We start from the raw sequence: 20,141 nt of genomic DNA, 5'->3' as shown, positions 1-20,141 counted from the left end.
GGCTGCCATGGTTTCTTGAAAACCATAAAGCATAGTTTCTCTACTCCTTCATTTGTTCACTGGAATACTACCTTTATCCCAGGAAGGGACGGACATGAATTGGTGGAGTGAGCCTACTCACATATTGCATAAGTCTATAAAGTATTTAATGGACATTCCTTTAATGGATATTTCTTCCTCCACTGAGGGCAGAAGATGGCCATGGTCCTTTCTAACTCCATTTTATTTTATTTTTATTTTAACATGTCCATCTAGGAGGAAAGTGTACTTAGGATGTCATCTTTCAAGTTATCCAACAAATTCCTAATTTCTACCTTTGTAATTCCTCCTCTGGATGTTTTGGAGGTCTGAATCCCTTGCTTATTCCTTGCATCCCCTCTTGAACACTGAATGAATAACTCACAAATAGAGTCAAATTCCTCCTTAGATATATCACCATTTCCTACTATATTCAAAAGATGTAGAGAGTCCTACCTTAGGGCCTAGAGAAAAATAATTTTCAAGATATCCCTATCCAAGTCGCTATGGCTAGATCTCTGTAGGGTATATTTAAAACATTCCACACAATCCTCCATACTCTCATCCTCCTCCTGCATAAATTTAAAAATTTCTTCCTTTATATTCTGGGATTTACAATAATTTTGGTACTTCTCCATAAAATCTTTCTTCATCTACTCCCATGAGGGGATAGATTTTTCACCCAGGCCCATAAACCATCGTAGAGCTGTCCCTTTTAGAGTAGCAGGGAATATTTTCAATTTCTGAGCATCAAATACGTAGTCGTATCCTCTACAGACAATATAAAATTCGAACAAAAATGTATCTGGATCTTTTGAGGAAAGCGCATGGAAGTTAGGAAAAGTGGTCAATGGAATGGACTTCATCGGCGCATCAACTCTAATGTCTCCAATTGGAAATTCAATCAAGGAAGTTGGATGTGCCATGAATACCCTCCAACAATCAATCAAAATTTCAACAGGTTCCTATTGTATGACAAATGATGATTGAGGTCGCTTAACAACACTTCCCTCATCATGCGGTGAAGCAAATTCTCCCAAATTTCCTTCTGTAGGTGGACTTGGATTGATTTCTTTTTCTGACCCTCTACTCACTACTTCCTCTTCTTTTTCTTTTGAAAGGAGTACTTCTATTTTCTCTTATGCTTTTCTATCTACTTGTTCTCCTTATGCCATTGAAAGGGGTGTGCTCACTCTCGAGGGTAGTATTGATTTTTCAACAGATTTCCCCTCAGACTGCGTGTGAGTCCTCACCCTAACAGCGGCTCGTGATGATGCTTTATATTCAACTTTCACAATGATTTCTTGGATGTAGGTGTTCCTACCTAAATCCTTCCTTCCTTTCCTCAGGGGTCCTCCCCTACCCCTTTTATTCAGATATTTATTCATGTAATTAGAACATTAAAATTTCTCACATCTCATGGCCTGGAGTAGGGTAAGAGAACATCCCTTCCCAGGGTGAGAGAATGGTTTGGAACAGAAAAGAAAACAAAAGAAAAATTAAAGAAAACCGTAAGCTCAGGGCCTGGAGCAAGGTAAGAAAACTTCCTTCCCCAGGGCGAGAGAGTGATTCTTAAGAGAAAAAAAAACCAATCAAGAAAATTATAGACTCAAGACCTAGAGCAAGGTAAGAAAACTTCCCTCCCTAGGATGAGAGAAAGGTTTTAAGAGAAAATAAAAAGGAAAACAAAATAAGAAAAGAAATATTAAGCTCAGGGCCTAGAGTAAGGTAAGAAAACTTCCTTCCCCAGGGCAAGAGAGCGACCTCTATGCAATCAATCGAAATAAAGATAGAAAAAAACTAGAAATAATAAATTTCGGAACGTGGAGTAGAGTAAGAAAACTTCTCTCCCTAGGACATGAGATTGATCCAGTGACCAATGATGGTTATGCTCTTGCACCTTTGATAGCATCCCTCCCAACAACGCCAAAATGTTGGTGTCCAAGTGTGAATAAAACTATTCAACCCTTTCCCACATTAATTATGAATTCAGGATCTACTTGTTACTGCAAGGATAACACACAATGTATATGTAGGGACAATTGTACAACCCACAGTTGGAAAAGGATTCATAACAAACAATAAACGACTGTAACAACAATGGAAATGACAACAATAATTAACTGAAACAACAGATAGAAATGACAACAACAATTAATTGTAACAACAATTCGATTCACAACATTTACATCAAACCATCACAACAAGGAAAATAAATACATACATGAAACAGAAACTAGGCACACACTATCTCAGTAGTACCTGATCAAGAGAGTGGGCCCACCACCCTGATCAGGGCTGTGATGAACTCACAAACTCAGAGAAAGATCAGAAAGCTATAAATTTCATGAATATAAAAGTAACTCTTACAAATCTCAACTCTCTTGTCTCTAATCCCATGTTTCAAACTTTTGATTCTTTCTTAGACAAAAGTAGTTCTTGAGATTAAGGTAATTGTTTCCTGCGATTATATAAACGCTGTAATAATCCCAAAAATGAATATAAAATATAAAAAAAGTAAGTATGGATCGGTTCTGTCGTTACAGCTGCAGTTTGATATTAGCTCTACCAACTCGATGTTTAAACTTAGCCATTTGACTTGGAAATCTTCACTTAAGATGAAGTTTAGCAAGTGTTGTGATCATAATCCCCTAGACTATGCTTCAATGATTAATTAATTCATAAATACATGATTATAGGTATACCTGCGTGATTTAGGATATGAAATAACTTATTTAGGAGTGCATATCTGAAACAAAATAGGATAAAAAGGAAACTAAAGACATGCAAGTTTAGCTCCCAACAACCTGTAGCCCTTTGGTCTTCTCCTCCTTATATAATTAGAGCCTTCGTCAATACCATGCACCAAAACAACACTTAGAACCTATGGTATTCTTAGACAGGATTAAGTAACCATTATTCCACTCAATGTTATGCGCTAATACCGTGGTATGGACCCTTAGTATTCTTTAACTTCAATTTTCCATCCCATACTCGTTTTTCCTTCTGTGAAACTACATGCATACGTATACGCGCCTTTTATTATCTGTACCCACGTGTATACATGACTTGGACTAGGTTAAACAACTTAAAACATTCTCTTTCGCCAATTTCTTGATTCTGACCTATAATCCTTTGTCCCATCATATTGTACTTCTATTCCATTACTCTGTTACCTTGGAATTGACATGTTACAATGTGAGTTTCCATCATACATCACTTTATCATTTTTGAACTAACTCCTCTGAACTGCCCTTCATTTTGTCACATATGTAAACACAACTACCATGCATTCTATCACATCTGTAAATACAACTGCCATGCATTCTGTCACATCCTATGTATATCAAGTAGTCCATTCATCAAATAGGTTGTCATCAAGGACACATCATCAAGTAGGTTACCATCAAGGACAAAATCTAATTCATAATGACAATAATTTCTTGTATCAAGCTTCTAATTTTGATCTATAAACCTTTGACCCATTATTTTGTTCCATCATTCTATCACCTCTGATATGACCTATAGATTCATCTAGTTACCATATACTTGTTCCGTTACAAGTGATTTGACATCAAGGACAACACATGCATCATAATGCCAACAATTCCCCCTTCTTCTGCTCCTTTTCCTTCTCTTTCTACTTGTTTCTCCTAGCATTGCTTCTCCTTTGCCATCAATGGCAATATTGCCAACAATCTCCCTCTTTGGAATTGATGGAAACTCAACTCATTCATCCTCGTCCTTTTGTCCTAAAAGATATCTCTCCTCTACTCATTTCTCATTGTTGACCATAACTTATGCTTACCTCCCCCTTTGACATCAATGGAAAGGGGTTATAGATGCCTTGTAGCATGTACACTATAATGTATTGGTCTGTGTAAATAATGTTGAAACTATCATTGATTGAATGCTACTTGATAAACATTGCTCCAAATAAGATTCAGAAATGATTGAATACAATAAGATATTGTTGTGAAAACATTCTGGAAAATGTTGCACATATTTTGTTGAGAGAACACTTTGTAAGATATTATGAATTATAGTCGCCAAATAATAAGTGCATTGCATCATTAAGTACATGAGACATTGAATATGTGAGGCAAGTATTTGAGGATGTAACTCCATAACCCTGTATGTAATAGGCAATAAATCTGCAAAAATAAACATTGAACCATTGCAACAACCTTGAACATCCATTTCATCTGCATCATGTATTTTGAAGCAATGGTCCAAAAAAATATTGTATTTTTTATATTATTAAATATATAGTGCTTCATTGATTCCAAGAAGTTCCTTAGCATGATAGCCACAAAAATTGTGATTGGTTTCCATCATCATCTTAAAGTAATGGATGATTTCTTCTTTTATTGGGAATTGAATGAATGTTGCCTCTAGTTCCCTCCCATCAGTAAACATATTTTCATGCACCATTCCACCAATCACTATTGCAAGGTTTGGAGCAATATTTGGCATCTTTGACACAAGATAAGAATGAAGTTTCTTTCGATATTCTGAAAGTTCTATAACCCTTTGTGCAAACTGCTCAATGTTTATTAAGTCAATTGCAGATATGTCTTGACCCATGGCATTCTTTGACAAAGTGGACTTGTCCTTCAAATATGGCATTCTTTGACAAAATGGACTTGTCCTTCACATATTTTGCTACTCTTGCATATATATAGTTGTCATTGATGATCTTCACCAGCGTGGGAAAATGCCATGAGTACCACTCCCTTATTCATGTCTTTGTCCAAGTTATCAAGAAGACTAATGGCCACATTTATATTAAATTATGTGACACCATATTAAATTATGCGATGCCATATTGAATTTCCACAAAGATTATATTATATAGTGGATGTGATGGAAAACATACCATACATATAATGTATGTGATACCAATCGGATCATACAAAGAATGTGAGGCCAATCATACGATACGACTGTGATTCCAATCATACGATATGACAAATACCAATGAATGTGATTCCAACATGTATTCGGTGATGCCAATCATATGATTCGATGATGAATGTGATGCTATTAGAGAGATTACGATAAAAACAGAAACAAAAGTGAGTTACGTTGTGAATAAGAAGGCATATTCCGCGACGAAGCTTCGGCAAAAAAAAACCATTCTCAACTAATCTGTCAACAGTATTTCAAATACAATGTTGCATTGTTGTGGAGCATCTAATGCAGAAGTAAATGATTGAATTGCGACAAACTTTATAATCTTAAGAGCAATCATTATGGGGCGTGATAGTAAACTAGAATATGAATACAATTATAACAATATGCACGAGGAACATATTTAGAGCCTTGAAGTGCTCCATTCCTCTGTTTTGACAGAACATGTAACATAAAATCTAGTTTCAGCAATAGTTGTGCCAAGGATTTGTATTACTACCAGAGGACCATCAACCTGAAAGATTTTATAAAAAATTATATTACATGCCGAAACTAAGTTCAAAATATGTTCTGACGATTTCCAAGTTCAAATTGTTGTGAGAAGAGGTTCTCATTCAGTTGACAACCCACTTTAACACCTCCTCCTATTTGATGAAGCATGGCATCAATCTCATCCCAATCTTCCATTTCATGTTCTTCAGAAGTTTTCTCCCCTCATAAACGCCTCTCATGAAACAAACAAAGTATGGAGTTCAAATCAACGAATTGCCTATCACGGTGAAAAATCATTAACTTCCTCAGTTGAGTACTACGTTTGATTTTGTAGAATGCTTCAATTCCATCCTCGCCCTTGAACTTGAGAATAATTCATGCACCTTCGTTCGTGGGCTTCTTTTCTTCCTCCACGCTCACCGCACCAGCACCCTGGTTTTTGCCATTGTCAACACTAGACATGGCTGGTTCTTCTGCTACAATAATGTTTGGAAGAAAAAAAAATTGAGAAAATCAGTGAGAGTTGCTTCAACCGTTGGCCAAGATTCATATTTGTATCTCCATTTATCTCTGATATATAATGTTAGCAATTATAACGGATTCCCTTGGCCTCCAATTACAATGGATTCCCCTAGCCTACATTTATGATGGATTCCCTTGGGCGATAACGCATTGGCTCTGTAGCTGACACTGACTATGTAACCATTCTGAATACACTGAATTCACCAGTATTAACTTGCAATGATTAACGTGCTGGGAGCATAATGCATTCATAACATGCATGTCTATCACGTCTATCGTTTCCTCTAGCAATGTAAGTAGAAACAATCCTTTGAGATAAAATATGGTCTTAGAAAATTAGAATAATCTTCATGATTTTTTCATCGGAGTCTTCATTTGCAGCGTTCTGTGGAAACCGTTTCAGAATTGATGAAATGTACAACATGGATTGCAGTGCAGTGGAAGCGTTCTCAGCGTTCAAGAGGCCGGTCAATGTTCTTTCAACTTTTTCAGCGATGTCAGGTGTGTAATAAATGCAGCTCAGAGGTAATTATCTATCATAATGTAATGCAACTCAGAAATATAACGATGCCTGCCTCAAAATACTAATGCAACCACAAACTTTAACCTCTTGTCTTCCTTCTGCACCACCTAATTCTGTTCCACTACTCTTGAGAACTTGGGGCCATATGACAGATGGGTTTGGTTTTTGTTTTTCCACTCAAAGTGTTTTCTCACTTGACCTAAATTTGCAAGGAATATTTCATACATTTTTTCAGAATTAGCGAGTAAAATTTCCTTCAGGTTTTGAACATCGTCATGATTATTGGGAATTTTCTGTTTAATTCCAAAACAAATAACTTTAACAGAACAGAGACTGATGCTCTGCTTTGGCACAGCAGAAATTAAAATTTGTTTTTTGAAATGACAGAGTTTTTCACACACACAAAAGACTTTGTATTCATTAAACTGTTGTTCCAAAAGAGTCTTCCTCTTCAGAGGGATTACAACAGGAACTCTTCAGTTCCACAAAATTTACTCTGTCTCTGCTTTAAAATTTACACTGCTGTGCAGAAAAAAAAATTCACACTGCTGTGTATCTTACATACATTAATGAATGATACAAAACAGGACATATATGGTTTTACTTGCCATACTCCCGTGAAAAATAAAAAACAATCAAATTAAAACATTTACCTACATTCTACCAATTGCTGTAAATTCCATTAATTACTTCACTGGCAAACTGGTGGTCTTATGATTCAATTTGAAAGTTTTAATGAAAAAAAATGGAGCGAACTGCTCGAGGCTGTCCTTCTTGTCCTTGTCCATGTTGTTCTTCAATTGTAGTAGCTGAGAATTCAAAGCACAGGAGCTGAATCGCAACCTACTTCTTCGCACGTCCAAAAATCGAGCAACTTTGAACACAAGCCGTTGGATTAAAGAAATGGATGGCTGAGATTTATTTGACAAATGGTGCGATCTGCAATGGCAGTCAAATCGCATCGCAGAATCGAAATCGGCATAAGAACACAGGGCGGAGGGTTTAACATATGGGAGCGATACGTGATTTACGATAGCGATCGCATCGCGATATCACAATCGGCGAAAGGGAAAAGGACGTAATGGCGGAATCAGGGCACGGGCGCGATTATGTGATAGCGATATGATCGCATCGCAACATTGATTTGGATAACACGTCAAGGGAACAAAACAAAAAACAACAGGGATGCGATTTGCGATTTGCAATTGGATCGCATCGCAAGAAAAACAGACTGTTTTGTAGACGTTGTTTGATATTGGATTCCAGCAAGCACTGCAGTTGAAATTATCATTTCAACACTCCCCTTTAATTTCAACTATTGGGTTATCAATTATACCAAGATATTCCCTTAATAATTCAAAACTTTTCTACCCCAATGGTTTGGTCAGAATGTCTACAACCTGCTCCTGAGTCCTGCAATGTTGTAAAACAATTTCTCCATTGTTTACAAATTCCCTAATGTAATGAAACTTTGTGCTAATGTGTTTCGTTCTCTTATGAAACACTGCATTCTTGGATAATGCAATAGCTTAGTTGTTATCACTAAAAATCACAGTTCCTTTTACTTTCTCTTGGCATAAGCTCCTTAACATCCTTCTCATCCAAACTGCTTGACATGCTGCTGCTATAACTGCCACATATTCCGCCTCTGCTGTATACAATGCTACAATAGGCTGTTTTTTAGAAGCCCATGAAATGGCTCCTGAACCCATGTGAAAGACATAATCGGATGTGCTTTTACGATCATTTACACTTCGAGTCCAATCAATATCAGTGTATCCAATCAAATTTGAACATTCTGAGATAGTATATAAAATGCCAAACCTTTTTGTGCCTTTAACATACCTCAGAATCATTTTTGCTGCCTGCCAATGTCCTTCTTTTGGCCTCTCCATGAATTTGGAAATTAAACTAACAGAAAACATTATATCTGGCCTAGTTGCAGTCAAATACATTAGGCTGCCAACTATGCTCTTGTACAAACTAGGATCAAAATCCTTGCTGCTGTCCTCTTTGCTGAGTTTTAATCCCATCACTGTGGGAGTGATTGCTGCCTTGGTGTCCTGCATATTAAATCTCTTCAATACTTCATTAACATATTTTGCTTATGAGATAAAAATCTCATTTTCATTTTGATCTACTTCTATTCCTAAGAAGTATCTCAGCAAACCCATGTCAGTCATTTCAAATTCTTCTTTCATGACTGTTTTGAAATTTTCAATAAGATATTCATCATTACCTATGAAAATAACATCATCAACATATAACACAACAATTAGAATTTTACCATCATTTTCTTTGATGTAGAGGGTTGGTTCTCCCTCACACTTTCCAAATCCATTTTCCAGTAGATAGGAATCTATCCTACTGTACCATGCTCTTGGTGCTTGCTTCAACCCATAAAGAGCTTTCTTCAATTTGCACACTTTGTGCTCTTGGCCTTTCTTTTCATAGCATGGAGGTTGTTCAATGTAAACCTCTTCCTTTAACACTCCATTTAGGAATGCTGACTTCACGTCCATTTGGTAAACTTTTCACTTGTTTTGTGTTATTATGGACAGCACTGCTCTCATTGTTTCCATTCTAGGAACTGGTGTGAAAGTTTCCTCATAGTCTCTCCCATGCTGCTGCTTGTATCCTTTGACAACAAGTCTTACCTTGTGTCTTTCTATCTTTCCTTCATTATTACTCTTGGTCTTGTAAACCCATTTAAATCCAACGACTTCTTTTCCTTTTGGTTGTTCGAACAAATCCCATGTCTTGTTTATTTCTATGGCATTAATCTCCTCATCCATAGCTTCTATCCATTTCCTATCCTTAATTGCATCTTCGAAATGAATAGGGTCATCAACATGACAATATAAAGCAAACAAAGAATTCATACCTTCATCATAAATGTCACTTAAATTTCAGAACTTCTTACCTCTTTCATTTGGTGTGCAAGTGCTTGAAGAAGCACTTGAATTTCTTCCTTGTGGTGTGCTTGGAGAAGCACTTTCATTTCTCCTAAAGGGTGTCCCTTGCTGTCCTTGTGTTGGTACTGCTATTTGGGGATGTATTTCAGCCATCTCCTCATCATCTTCATCATGAGACAAACAGTTTTTAACATTCACTGTTTTCTCTATGCTTCCATCCCAAGCTTCCTCCTCAATGAATTGAACATCTCTGCTCACAAAAAACTTCTTGGTAGATGGGATATACAACCTGTAAGCTTTGGATTCCTCACTGTATCCAATGAAAATACATTTCAACCCTTTGTTGTCCAACTTCTTCCTTAGCTGATCTGGAATGTGTGCATAAGCCACACATCCAAACACTTTCATGTGAGTGACTCCTTGCTTTCTCCCACTCCATGCTTCTTCCGAAACTTTGTTCATCACTGCCTTTGTAGGACACCTATTCAAAATATATACTACACAGTGTACAGCTTCACCCCAATAATCATTTGGCAAATGCTTTGCCTTTAACATACTTCTCGCCATATCCATGATTTTCCTATTCTTCCTTTCAGCAACTCCATTTTGCTGCGGGGTGTACCTAGATGTAAATTGCTTGTGAATTCCATTTTCTCTACAAAACCGTAGGAATTCCTTAGAGATATACTCACCTCCTCTATCAGTTCTCAGAACTTTGATATGCAGTCCGCTTTGGTTTTCTACAAGTGCTTTGAAATTTTGAAATTTTTCAAACACTTCACTTTTTTTCTTTAGAAAATAAACCCAAGTCTTTCTGGTGAAATCATCAATGAATGTTAGAAAATATTGGTTGCCTGCTAATGATGGAGTTTGCATGGGTCCACATAAATCTGAGTGGACAATTTCTAAGGGTGTCTTTGCCCTTATGCTTTTCCCTGATGGAAAACTTTCTCTGTGTTGTTTCCCCAAGATGCAACCTTCATAAAGGTTGTCCGGTTTCTCTATGAATGGTAATCCTCTTACCATTCCTTTTCTACTCAACAAATTAAGACCTCCAAAGTTGAGATGCCCAAATCTCAAATGCCACAACCAATTTTCATCTTTTGGTACGCTTTGGAAAGTCTCTTGTGTAACTGCTGCAATTTCTTCCATCTTTCAAAACTGCTTTTATCCTGAGAGGGAACATCCTGTTCCTCGTCATTTTCACTTTAGCAATACATCTTTTTCTAGGTGCTGTATCCATGATGGTGCATACATCATTCACAATGAAAACATTTTACCCCTTTTGAACAAGTTGTCCAATACTTAAGAGGTTACACTTCATTCCAGGAACATAATAGACATCTGCTATGGTTTTCTTTTCACCTTTCTTTGTAAATATTTTTACTTCCCCTTTTCCCATAACAGAAATTTTACTATCAGTCCCAAGTGTGACTTGTGATTACACATTTTGATCTAAAGCAGAAAACAAGGCTATGTTTCCTGGCATATGGTTGCTGAAATCGGAGTCTAGAAACCATATATCATCACTGTTTGTTTCAGCCATGTTACAAGCTAAAAGCACATTATCTTGGTTGATATTTTCTCTAGTGATATTTGCACTAGATCTATTATTCATATCATGCCGCTCCTTGCTACATTCATTTGCATAATGCCCATATTTTTTACAGTAATAACATTGAACATTGGATTTTTCATACCTTTGTCCTTGAGCATGATGTTGTCCACTTTGTTGACTGCTGCCTTGGCCTTGGTTCTGATTTGGATTGCTGCCTCTTCCTTGAGCATTTGCTAGACTGTTCCTTCCACCTCTGTTTTGGCTTCTGCTTCTTCCTTTCTTACTTCCTCTGCCTTGACCTCTTCCTCTTCCAAAGGACATCTAGGTCTTGAAGGCTTTCTCTAGAGAGGAGTTTTCATTTCTACTCAACCTCTGCTCATGTGTTATCAGTGATGCATGAAGTTCATCAACTGAAAAATTTGTGAGATCCTTTGTCTCTTCTATGGTGGTGACAATCACATCGAACTTTGAGGGTAGGACCCTCAATAGTTTCTCCACAATCCTCCTTTCTTCAAGAGTTTCTCCATGAGATCTTATTTGTGTGACCAGACCAATCACATGTGTGAAGAATGAGTCAATATTTTCTGACTCCTTCATGCATAGATTCTCAAAATCTCTCCTCAGCAACTGTAGCTTTGCTGTCTTCACTTTCTCCATGCCTTGATAGGCTGTCTTGAGAGTTTGCCATGATTTTTTGGATGTCTTGGCTGCTGCTATCCTTGGAAACACACTCTCATGCACTGCTTGATATAAAAATACGAGGGCTTTTGAATCCTTCTTCTTATTACTCTTCAACAGATCTTTCTCTGCCTGAGTTAATCTATTAAACTCATCTTCATCTCCTGGTTCTTCAAACCCATATTCAACTAATTCCCATAAATCTTGTGAGGCAAACATGGCTCTCATGGTTATTGCCCAATAGTCATAGCTTTTCCCATTAAACTATGGGAGCTGAGTATTAAAAATACCCATGCTAGTGCTGGCGCTAGAGCCAGCCATTCCTTGCACTCTAAACTATGCTTCAAATATTTGACTATGTATTTGAAAATAACTGAGAAATACCTTGGATTCTTTTGCTTGAGTCTTCACTCTGCTGGAGAAGTTGCTGCAGTAATAATCCTTCCTTCAGCTTCTTTGACACCTTCAAAGAGCCTAGACAAGCTCCGATATCACTATTGGGAATTTTCTGTTTAATTCCAAAACAAATAACTTGAACAGAACAGAGACTCATGCTCTATTTTGGTGCAACGAAATTTTTTTTTTTTTTTTTTGAAATGACAGAGTTTTTCACAAACACAAAAGACTTTGTATTCATTAAACTGATGTTACAAAAGAGTCTTCCTCTTCAGAGGGATTACAACAGGAACTCTTCAGTTCCACAAAATTTACTCTGTCTCTGCTTTAAAATTTACACTACTGTGTAGAAATTTTTTTCCACGCTGCTGCATATCTTACATAATTTAATGAATGATACAAAACAGGACATATATGGTTTTACTTGCCATACTCCCGTGAAAAATAAAAAACAATAAAATTAAAACATTTACCTACATTCTACCAACTACTGTAAATTCCATTAATTACTTCACTGGCAAACTGGCGGTCTTCTGATTCAATATGAAAGTTTTAATGAAAAAAAATGGAGCGAACTGCTTGAGGCTTTCCTTCTCGTCCTTGGCCATGTTGTTCTTCAATTGCGGTAGCTGAGAATTCAAAGCACAGGAGCTGAATCGCAACCTACTTCTTTGCACGTCCAAAAATTGGGCAACTTTGAACACAAGTCGTTGGATTAAGGAAATGGACGGCTGAGATTTATTTGACAAATGGTGCGATCTGCGATGGCGGTCAAATCACATCACGGAATCGCAATCGGCATAAGACCATAGGGTGGAGGGTTTAACACATGGGAGTGATATGCGATTTACGATAGCGATCACATCGTGATATCACAATCAGCGAAAGGGAAAAGGACGTAATGGCAGAATCAGGGCGCGAGCGTGATTATGCGATAGCGATATGATCGCATCGCAACATCACTTTGGATCACATGTCAAGGGAACAAAACAAAAAACAACAGGGATGTGATTTGTGATTTGCAATTGGATCGCATCGCAAGAAAAACAGACTGTTTTGCAGACGCTGTTTGATATTGGATTCCAGGAAGCACTGCAGTTGAAATTATCATTTCAACAATGATGTATGATAACAAAGAATTTAACATAATCTAACACGTTTGCAAAGGGAAGCTCGTAATGATAAAAATAATAACAGGAACAAAACCAAAATGAATCGCATCTGAGATCCATTTTGTATTGACCTCATACCCTTTCACATGAAGACAATATTTACTCTTCCGAGAACCATATTCGTATGAATTTCGTAGATTACCACGGAAGATATCGATTGAAGTTTCATTCTCCCACACACTCATTAACAGCTGATGAATTTTGGAATTCTACAACCGTACAACCAAAAAATACCAACCTAATCCCTTTATGTTGAGGAACCCAACTTGACTCTGGTAAGCGAGGCCAAATTTGGGGCAAAGCAACATCCTTGTGTGCCACATAGAATTTATGGTAGTAGCTGGAAGAGCACACCACCTGTATTCCATTTATGTGAAGATGGAGGAATTTGGATGCCTACAGAGTGACAACAAACATAAAAGTCGTCTACCCCCAGTGACCTGTTCCAAAATCCAAAAGACTGACTAATGATTTTAGCATACATTGCCACAAGGTTAGCTATGGAAGCCTCATAATGCACATGGGGATCATTGTTGAGAGAATTTATGGAGAATGGAAAGAATAAGAAATGGGCCTCTTCTGGATTCGATGTAATAAATGGGCTCTGAAGGATATTGATTTTGAACATGTGTTCACTGAAATCATTGCCAAGTTTCGAGTCGTATGGATTTGGGTGGGGGAGAAAAATCCCTAAAAATGAGTGATTGTTATTATAGATGTTTGGATATTATGAAAATCTTGAGATTGATGAGAATTTTATGAAAGTCTGCGTGGAATAAGTTCCAGTTGTGGTATGGACCCTGATGGTTTCTTTCATGGCTTTAAGTTGTGGTGTTGTGTGAAGTGTTGTGGAATTGTGTTAGTGGGGGGTTCCTCAGATGGGTTTTAGATCGAGCAGAGCTATGGAGGGATGCATTCTATAATTTTGTAGAGAAATCCAATGTTGTTAAAGGATTAGAGAGTGGTGTATATCTTTTGAAATTGAGAAACACGGACAAAGAGAAAATGAGGACTTCTTCTACGACCACTAGGGAAATAACATTAAAAATGGCTTCGTTATTACTGAAGAAGATCGGGTGATTGTAATGATGGTGAGTTTCTTCTTTCTGGATGCCACTTACTGATCTGTTGGACTTGGTGGAGTTCTTCCGAGTGACTTGTAAACAATATCATCCCTTCTTGGTTCGCATTCATCCGTAATAATGTTGTTTTCTTGGATTCAAGCAAAGTACTCCCTATACTATGCTGAAAGGAAGTATCAATGTCTGACCATATTATGTTGACACTATTCTAATATTGACCAGACGATTTCCATGTTGCTTAGAGGAGCTCCCTCCACTTTTATACCCTCAAAATAACTTATGTTTATATGATTTTTTTTCCTTTTGTATTTTCCTACTTCTTTGCATAACAATCTCATGACACCCTACACATAACTCATAGAGCCAGTGAATCGCATTTATTGGCCAATCATGTCTTTAAGGAACATTGTCTTCTCATGAGGTACCACTGCTCTAACATGGAGTTTGACAAGACTGTTAATTTCTTCAAAAGAAACTCCCCCTTGAGATCATGACTCTTGAATATGTAATATTGATAAATTTTGGTATTAGTTTATAGTATTGTAACCCTCATTATCCCTCTTTTTAAAAGTGGGGATACAAATAACCCCTCTAATTATCAAACAATTATGATCAGCCCTCTCCTACGCAAGTTATATGGTATTATTTTAGAAAGGAAGTTGAGCATATGGCTTGAAAGTGAAGGTAAGTGGGCTAAAGGCCAAGAGGGTTTTAGAAAGCACCACTCAAAAACAGACCACCTTGCTATGCTTAGAATCATTGTGGAGGAATGTTGCAATGATAAATCCAATCTCTTTTGTTGCTTTGTGGACTTTAGAAATGCTTTCGATACGGTTCCTAGAAGCAACCTTTGGAACAGATTAGAAGAGCTAAAGGTTCCTTTTGAGTTGAGAGTTGCAGCTATAAGGTTATACTAGAATGTAATTGCCAAGTTAAAGAGAAATGAGGGGTGGTCGAAAGATATTAAGTGTAATATCGGAGTTAAACAAGGTTGCCCCCTCTCCCCTACCCTATTTGGCATTTACATCGACAATCTAGAAGGTTGTTTAGAGGAAGCAAGATGTGCTAGCACGATCTTAGCTGGGATAGTCATCATCATTCCTCTCTACGGTGACGATATTGTTCTTCTCGCAGATAAGCAACTTATACTTCTTAAGGATCTCCGCTCTACCATGGGTATGACGGTTAACACTGACAAAACAAAAGTTATAATTATCAAATCAAGGAAGGACACTTACGCTAATTTTATGTATGACAATAGTAACTTGGAGAAAGTGTCTTCCTACAAGTTCCTAGGAATTGATATTCATCACAAGCTCAATTGGAACTATAACATTGAGAAAAGGATTAATGGTGGATGGAAAGCTTATTTTGGTCTTGAAAATAATTGTAAAATGGAAAACTTCGTAATGTGGTATAGAAAAAATTGCTCTTTGAAACTTTAGTCACTCCGGTTATCTTATATGGATGTGAGGTTTGGCGTTGTAGCATCTCTAGAGAATCTTGAAGAAAGATTGAGCAAATCCAGAAGTGTTTTATAACATATAACCTCAAAATTAAAAGCAACACACCCTATCTTGTTCTCCTTATAGAAGTGGGTCTTACCCCTATAGAGAGCGTAGCTATGACTAGGCTTGTGTTGTATAAGCACAAACTCAATAACATAGGAGACCATAGACTTCCTAAGCCAGCTTTAAATTCCAACCAAAACCACCTAAGGCTCAAATGAGGTTGGTATAAAGACACTAGGGCCTGGTTAAACCATTTGGAGATCGACGAGAATATTGCATTACAAAACATTAATAACATTAAAAATATGGTTACTTCTAAGTTCGAAGAAAAAATGTGGTGTGAGAAAGATTTAAGAGTTAAAAGAAAATTAAGATATTATAAGGAGGTCATCAACCCCACCCTAGAAGATCAAAAGTATCTCTCTGTTTTAACTAGCTCAAAGAAGAAAATTAATATAGTCAAGATTAGAACAAACTCTCATGAGCTCCATAGTGAAACGGGTCATTGGGTAGTTCCTAAAACACCATGGATGGAAAGGTTCTACCATCTTTGTGAGAATACGAACATCGAGGATGAAAATCACTCCCTCTTAGAGTGCCCCGCGGACAACCACATAAGATCTCATTTCAAAATCTTTGTTCCAATACCAACTTTCCTAGGCTTTTACGTTGTCAAAATTACAGTGAGCTCGGGAAGCTTCTCTCCAAGCTTTTTGAGCATAGGAATAAAATCTTAAATCTAAGTAAATAATTCATTTCTTTAAGTCCAATAGACCAAAGTTTGGTCTTAGTGGACGTTAACCATCATCATCATTATCAACAAATCTATTTACAAATTAAAAATATCTATTAAAAAAAATAAAAATAAAGCTTAATAGATATGAATCTTGTTCCATATTTTTTGAAATGTATATATGTTTTTTTTTAATTAATAACTAGTTAAAATAAAATTATAATTTAATTAATTTTATGATTTTTTAAATTTTAGTAATATAATATGTATTATGAAATAAATATTTTGATATTTATAAGAATTAATATTTATGTGTATTTATTAATGATTTAATTTATACTAATTTTTATGTAAAAAAAATTGAAAAATAATAAAACATTTATGTTGCATAGTATTCTCAAAATTAAATTTTAAATAGATAGTTATGAAATTCTAAAATTTCATTTATCACACTTCAATTTTATGGCTTTTGATAATGGTCATTAAAAGTGAATCAACACTTTTGTTTTGGTTTTTTCTAATCAATTTTCCTTCACTTTCATAAAATTGTAAGAATTGTAAATTTAAATTGCATTGGTATAGTTATAAAAAATTATAAAAATATTTATGTGAAAAAAAAAAAATAAACTTAGGGTGGGATGACGAGATGACAGTTTTTCGAAAAAGGCTACGCTAGAGTTGTCGCATGATTTTTGTCCCTCTTCCTGCAGTCATGCTTATGAAAATGAGATGAAATTGTTATTCTATATTAAATGCTTATGAAACTGCGTTCGAATCTATATGTAATAAAACTTATTTTTCCTTGTAGAAACTAATTTCTAATAATTCACTTTACGATCTCGGGTTGCTCTGCAAGGATTTCCACGAGGGAGGTCTGTAAACTTCAAATTTTTCGCTATTCCTTGCAGTAAATATCTGGTTTTTTTCGGGCTTTAGTTTTTCGTGGTTTTCTGATACTTTGTTTGGATAGTTCTGGAATGGTAATGGACACTCTCTTCCACTGCTCGGGCAAAATCAAAAAGGTCAGTATCGTTTCTCTTGTATGTCATCTCATTTAATGGTCTTGAAGATGAAGGTTGTTCTTAATCAGGGTCTGTAGTAAATTGTCATATATTATTGGAATCGATAAGGCGAATTTTTAGGTTTTGATAAAAAAAAAATGCAGAAGTCTATTTTTATTAAACTAAAGAACTCTATAGTTTTTTACAGTCCCTGTTCAGATTTTCGCATTAGATTTGGGAAATGGTGGTGTGTTTTCCATCCATTCTGTTGCTGTATCGATTTTCAAGACCACTCTTCTGCATAGTGCTATAGCTCCAATCTGGTTTTTTCTCAAAGTTGTTTTAAAATGGTTGCCGGAATACCAGATGAGCTTACGGCATTTCCTATCTCTCCGGTGATCTGAAAAATTCAAATCTTTTCGGATAATTATCAGCTTCATCCCATATCTGTTGCATCGTTTGCTCTTGTTGGTACTTCCTAACTTGGCACAGTACAACAAATCTCTTTCATTCATTTCTAGTTTTCGACTGGGGAATGGAATTGTCCTTTTCTGTCTTTTCTATAGAAGCATATTCTAGAGTGTCAGTCATTCCGCCTCCAATTTCCCTCTCTGGAGCCCTCTATCTTTCGGATCCCAAGTCCTCATCTTGCTGGAGCTCTTAATTATCCCTATCTAGCTGTGTCCTTTTGTCAGGATCGGATCTACGATATGGATCTTTCCTGACTTACCCTATTAATTTCTTCAGCCTCTAGGAGTTACTCCTTTTGGGGATTTTGGTTCAGAAAAGAATCTACGGGTTGGATATTGCTTGTACTGCTGCTGCACTTGTCGGATTAATTGCATCCTTATCTCTATCAAAATGGCAGATGGGTCTGACTCATCGGCCACGAGGGCGCTTGTACAGGCCACTATCCAAGCTGAGGAGGCGCGAAAAACATGCTCAAACCTTACAGGCTGGCAAGCTACGGTGGAAGACATGATAATCAATCCAACCTGTAAAGTGTTTCATAAGTCTAAAAAGGATTTTCCCAAAAAAGACGGGTCTCCTTCTCTCTTTTACAACAAATCCAAGAATCTTGTTAAGACTGAACCCCCCCGCAAGCCATTTCTTTAGATGGTGCTACCTTCTCAGATCGAATTGATAGTCTGAAGAATTTAGCTCTGGTTGGGAAATGGAAATTCCCTGAAATGGGTGATTCGGACATGAGGAAGTGTTTGTCAGACAAATGGTCTCCTTTGATTGGATATACTCCTATCATCTCCTGACTTATGAAGGAATGGTATTCTTTCCATTTCCTAAAAGTATTTGATTTAGAGTTTGTTCTAAATACTCCCTCGGTTTTTTGGAAGAAGCTTCTTGGCCCTTTCTCGATGGTATATTGGTTTTGATCCATTAAAGAACACCCCATCGAACAGTCTAATCTGGGTGAAACTTCCGAGCTTGCCGTTGGAACTATGGTCAGAAGAATCTCTCTCAAAAATTGGGAATTCGATAGGCAAGTTTGTTTATGTATACCCCTGGTGTAGAGGAGAGAAAGATAAGAGAATTGCTTGGATCCTTATAGAGAAGTCGTACAAAGGTGGATATCCTAATCATATGGAGATAGCTTGGGGCAATTCCAAAATATATCAAAGATTAGACTTTTGGGGTATCCCCTTCAGGTGTTCTTTGTGCCATAAAACAGGACACTTGGTTAAAAATTGCAGTCATCGACTCTCCCGAAGAATCAAGAAATCTAACTTCAAACAAGTTAGGAAGTCTGAATCTGAACGCTCCCTGGACTTTTTGGATATTCGGGAGCCCTCTCATCTGGAAAATCAAAATCATTCGGCTCCTGCTCAAAAAATTTCTCTTAATCTCCCTATTCATGATCCACTATCCAAGCCGGACCCATGCTGCTCCCTTCAAGACTCTCTTGGGCGTTTCGATGCTAATACCTCGCCTCCTTTATGCTCTCCAATTCCGGAACCCCGAGAGGACATCCCAGTCCCCTCTCCCCCTGTTATGAATCAAAGGGACATTGTTGTTGGCTCTCTTCCTATCCAGATATCCTCCTCTTCTCCGACACCTGTCAAATCTCGTCCTGCTGACCCAAAAGGGAAGGATCCAATCCAAATACAAGAAAAAGATCCTTGTCACATGCTTTCCCCGGATAATTCGCTTTCAGCATCCCCAGTCAACATTTTTGATAGCGACATTGACTCCCTTCTCAATAGGACATCTCTGGAACTTGAACCATTGACCATTCATAAACCGTTCAGTCCGTCCCATCTAATCATAAGTCCAAAATCTGTAAAAAATATCACGGTCCGGAAGAAATCCAAGGGTGGTAGTCGTCATTTTAGAGGAAGATCTGTAGTCACAGAGCATGGTGTGAGGAACTTATCTCTAGTGGAAGTTCCTGTTCTGGATTCATCAGAGTTCCAGCCTCTTAGAGCATGCGTGGCTGGCGAGTCATCTAAATGACCTTTCTTGCTTCTATGAATATCAAGGGCTTAGGCACAGCCCCTAAGTTTAATGCGCTAAAAGATGTATTCTACCTGGCTCATCCAAAGATCATTTTTATACAGGAAACCATGCATCCTAGCTATGTGTCTATTTATTTTTTTAGGAGAATGTTTCC

The 20,141-nt window shown here is 37.1% G+C and overlaps 1 pseudogene; it reads right to left on the bottom strand.

Moving 5' to 3' along the window:
- Positions 1-6,274: 6,274 nt before the first annotated feature.
- Positions 6,275-18,495, bottom strand: LOC149218621 (putative glycosyltransferase At5g03795; annotated as a pseudogene).
- Positions 18,496-20,141: the final 1,646 nt, after the last annotated feature.

This window comes from Pinus tabuliformis, chromosome Q, assembly GCF_031772625.1.
Source record: "Pinus tabuliformis cultivar Carrire ecotype Pingquan chromosome Q, CPIR1, whole genome shotgun sequence".
In the NCBI taxonomy this organism is placed as follows: Eukaryota; Viridiplantae; Streptophyta; class Pinopsida; order Pinales; family Pinaceae; genus Pinus; species Pinus tabuliformis.
Note: the sequence above shows the minus strand (reverse complement) of the source record. Positions and strands in the feature narration are given on the sequence as shown.